Source organism: Lampetra fluviatilis, chromosome 41 (assembly GCF_964198595.1).
Source record: "Lampetra fluviatilis chromosome 41, kcLamFluv1.1, whole genome shotgun sequence".
Lineage (NCBI taxonomy): Eukaryota > Metazoa > Chordata > Hyperoartia > Petromyzontiformes > Petromyzontidae > Lampetra > Lampetra fluviatilis.
In genome coordinates, this window is record NC_136315.1 from 2,899,065 (window position 1) to 2,903,855 (window position 4,791).

A 4,791-nucleotide genomic window follows, 5' to 3' on the forward strand; every position below is an offset into this window, starting at 1 on the left:
ATACACATATCGCATTTCACCAATTGTCGTGGCAAGTGTTGTTAGCGAGCACCTATTAAGGCCAGCAACACGCCCGACCACCTTCGTATCTCCAATTCCCAATGCTGATTGTTCGCGCACAGCACCAGGTACTCATTTGAGGCCGAGTTGATCTAGGAGAGGCCCACGACGGGTTCAGATAATCGCCACTGGTGTTGGCAGTGAGCGGGAATCGAACTCGGATCGCCGGGTTCGTAGCGCGGCGCGCTAACCACTGCGCCACCGCTCGCTCCCCAGATACATACAAAGACAAAGACCCCCCGTATAGCCTTAACAGACTGTTGGGGCAAGTGCTGTTAGAGAGTAGCATTTGTGAATGCCGGAATGACACCCGTGTGTAGTGGATACATACACACATATACATACACACATATACATACACACATATACATACACACATATACATACACACATATACATACACACACATATACATAGAGACACGTATACATACAGAGACACATATACATACACACACATATACATAGGACACGTATACATACACACACATATACATACACACATATACATACACACACGTGTACATACACACGCATACATACAGAGACACATATACATATACATACACACACGTATACACACGTGTACATACACACACGTATAATACACACATATACATACACACATATACATACAGAGACACGTATACATACACACACGTATACGTACATGCACGTATATATACACACATATACATACACATGTATATACAGGTAAACATATACGTATACATGTATACATACACATATGCACGCACTTATATAAAGACAAAGATCCCCCGTATAGCATGAACTGACTGTTGGGGCAAGTGCTGTTAGCAAGTAGATCCATTGAAGGCCGGCACGGCACACGAGGGGGTTGGGTGTACATACGTGTGTACATACACACACACATATACATACACACGTATTCATAACACATGTATGCATACATACGCACACGTATACAAGTATGTACACACGCTCATATTACACATATATGCTAGACATACGTACACGCGCGCGGATGTTCGCGGTTCGAACCTAGGGGCAGCCCTGGTTAATATCGGTGAACGCTCGCGGCTTCACTCACAGTGGCCGTGACAGAGTTGGTCAATCTTTGCCGGCGACGCGAGTGGTCCAAATTTACCCCCCCCCCCAAAAAAATAATGTTTATTATATTTATATATATACTGGGATTAAACAGCCACGCAACATCGCTCATCGCCTCCCCACCGGCAATCATATTTGGATATCTGCATGAAAGAGGTTTATAGCTCATCGGATTCCTCCAGAATAAATATTCAGATGTTTGCCTCCTCGATCACCACTCTCGAAAGTGATAGAGTCTAACCCCGGCTGGTCTCTTGGCTTTTCGTCTCGATGAACACAACGTACATGGACGTGTAACGCGTCCACACATGCTCGGATTCACGCGTGCAAGTGTGTGTGTGTGTTTATATATAGACGTAAATAACAACTGGACTGGCGAAAATGATAAGGAATTATAATGATGGTCTAGATGGGCCTAAATATCTGCAACGAATATAATAGGAGTACAGTACAACATCAAGTACAAATATAGTATATTTATATAACAAATATAATACGAATCTCTGTCCCCCTCTCTCTCTCTGCTACTTGTTGTGTGCAAAGTACACATTTGCCATCACCGGAAATTATCAAAATTTCAAAACCGAAGTGAATGACACCGCGGAAATCTGATCGGATTCACGGACAAGAAGTTTTTGTTTTTAGCTCAGCCGACAACAAACATCAAAAATCGCTGCCGCTTCGCCACCTGTCACCATCGGTGCACCGAGTAATTCGCCGCCCTGTGGAGTGGGACGCTAAAGCCGATAGAAAGCGGGGCGGGGGGGGGTTAACTAATTTTTGGGGGGTGGGGCAAGTCGACCCTAGGAGAGGCCCACGACACGATGCAGGGTAATTCGTTCGGCTAATTCGGCCGTGCATCGCACGTACCGATATACATTCGCAACTCCACCCACCTACATACGTTCAAACGCGCGCACACCGATAACCGCGTACAAAGATCACCCGCATAGCATCTAGCAGACTGTTGGGGCAAGTGCTGTAGGCGAGCAGCACCTATGAAGGCTACCGGCATGGCACACAAGGGGGGGTGGTTGGTCAGCACCACGCCCGGCCGCCTTTGTCTCCCCAGCGACAGTGTTTACACACCGCACCAGGTACTCATTTGAGGCTGAGTCGACCTAGGCGAGGCTCAGGATCGGTTCAGATAATCGCCGCCGGTGTTGACCGCGAGCGGGAATCGAACCCCGCGGACGCCGAGTTGGTAGCGCAGCATGGCGCTGACCGCTATCCCACCCGCTCCCCCGCCACACACACAACGCGCACGCACAGGTAAGCCCACCGCTCTGACTCACCTGTTGCGGCGGCAAAGTCGAGAGGCGATGCGGGGGGTGTAGGGGGTGGTGGGGGGTGGTGGCAGGTGGCGGCGTGGGGGGTGAGACACAAGGGGATGGAGGGAGGGGGTCGTTGAAGGTGGGGAGAGGGAGGGGGTGGGTTTCTTGACACTGAGTTCCACTCTTCCCCGTGAAGTGGAGCGAGAGCGCGAAAGTGAGAGTCGCAGAGAGTTGGGGAGGAGGAGGTGGAGGAAGAGGAGGAGGAGAGTCACCGACGGGGGGAGATCGACTCGCGACTCACACACGGCCCTGACATGGCGAGCGGGGCGAGAGAGAGAGAGAGACACACACACAGGGAGAGAGAGAGAGGAGAGAGTCACGGGGAGAGAGAGAGATCGCGAGGCGGGAGAGTGGCACGGGGAGTGGCACACGGGGAGAGACCGGAAGAGTGAGAGACAGGGAGAGGCACGGAGTGAAAGAAGAGAGACACCACGAGAGAGAGAGAGACACACACAAGGAGGGAGGGAGGGGGGGGGGACACACGGAGGGGAGAGAGGAGAGAGACACGTGGAGAGAGAGGAGAGAGAGAGAGCGTTGGCTGTGTTCGCGAAGGGCGTCGTGGTAAGAATGCCTCCTCCTCGCGAGGAGACATGCATTTTTTCACATCGACTCTCTCCCTCTCTCTCCCCACCTCTCTCTCTCTCCCTGTCGCTCCCCTGAGCGCCGTTGCAGAACCGCGAGGCCGCATAAAAACGAAACAGCCACAGCCATTAAAACACCCCCACCGCCCATCCCTTCTATCACCAATACCCCCCATTCCTTAGATCCCCTCGACCGCCTCCCTCTATCCCCATTCACCCCCCCCCATCCCCCCTATCCTCAATACCCCCATCCCCTTTACCCACCCCCCCTCTATCCCCTATACCCCCTCCCTTTATCCGCTCGACCCCCTCCTCTCTTTACATCTCTCCTGAAGTAGAAGATTAGTGCTGGGCAGATTCACATTTATGCAATTCCGAATTTGTCGCTGTGATCCCTACCCCGCGTATCGATAGTTCAATTTTAATGTGCAAATTCCATTGAGGGAATGCGTGCGCTGTTGTCTCGCTGTGCTCTGTTGTTGTTGTTGTTTTGTTATCTTGCCCCAAGCTGAGATTTGGTGTTGTAATATCGGCAGGAATTTTATGTACTGATGCAACTTTTACTCGTGAATTCATGCTTAATTATAGTGACGTGTTGACCTTTTCTCTACGTTGCACTCATATCTTTTGTTGTTGTTGATTGTTGTGACTTGCTTATCCCGCTCCGACTGGACACGAGTGAGAAATAGCTTCACAGATAATCGGATTCCTCCTCGCAGCCTTTCTACAGCTTTGGAATTGAAAATGCATTTTGAACTTCAGACTTTTACTTATTTATTTAGTTAGGGGCGCCACGGTCGTGAGATGTTAGCTCCCTCGCCTGGTGTGCAGGAGTTCGTGGGTTCGATTCAGACCCTGACGCCTGCTGCTGTATATTTGGAGTTTGGGTGTCTCTCTCTCTCATCATCACGTTGGCTAGGAGATGTTAACTCCCTCGCCTGGTGTGCAGGAGGTCGTGGGTTGGATCCTGACGCTAACGCCTGCTGCTGTATATTTGTAGTTTCCGTGTCTCTCTCTCGTCATCATCACGGTGGCTAGGAGATGTTAACTCCTTCGCCCGGTATACAGGAGGTCGTGTGTTTGATCCCGACAATGATGCCTGCTGCTGTATATTTGGAGTTTGCGTGCCTCTCTCTCCCCGTTGGCGCGTAGATTTTTCTCCGGGTCCTCCGGTTTTCCCCTCCACATTTAGAAACGTGCGTTTAGACTATTTAGATAATCTTGCTGCTATAAATGTCCAAATGATGGGCCACTTTGTTGAGCCATCATTTGTGGCCAGGTCGCTTTTGAACAATAAGTTGATACCTCGGTGGGCTTTGGCTGGTAGGATGGGAATGGTGTAGTGTTGTTGTGTTTGTTTGTGTTTGGGTGATATCTTTACATTGCTTGTACTTTGCATTCCTATCCTGTTTTTGTACCGCTTGTTGTCTCGTTCTTACCCGCCCCCGACTGTACATCTGTATAAAAAAATACTCTGATTCTGAAATAAACATTTCGAGTCGGGGGCCTTGAATAGGTGGCGTGACGTCATCGCCGTGCTCCCCCACCCCACATCCGCGCAGGTGAGCAGGAAGTGATCGCTTCCGGTTGATGCGTCCACGTAACAAGTTGGAATGTCACATTCTTGGGTTTTTTCTTTAAAGTAACGTAGGTAAAAAATTAAAACTACAATTAATAAAAATAAAATAAAAATCACGACGTTTCGGGGGCTGGTGTACCAGTAAG

The 4,791-nt window shown here is 49.8% G+C and overlaps 1 protein-coding gene across 1 annotated transcript in view; it reads right to left on the minus strand.

Moving 5' to 3' along the window:
• Positions 1–2,516, minus strand: part of PITX1 (paired like homeodomain 1) — a 110,465-nt gene extending 107,949 nt beyond the window's left edge. Inside the window, exon 1 of the mRNA XM_078875323.1 lies at positions 2,447–2,516. The gene's annotated coding sequence lies outside the window, so the exon portion shown is untranslated. The remainder of the gene's footprint in view (positions 1–2,446) is intronic.
• Between the last annotated feature and the right edge of the window lie 2,275 nt (positions 2,517–4,791).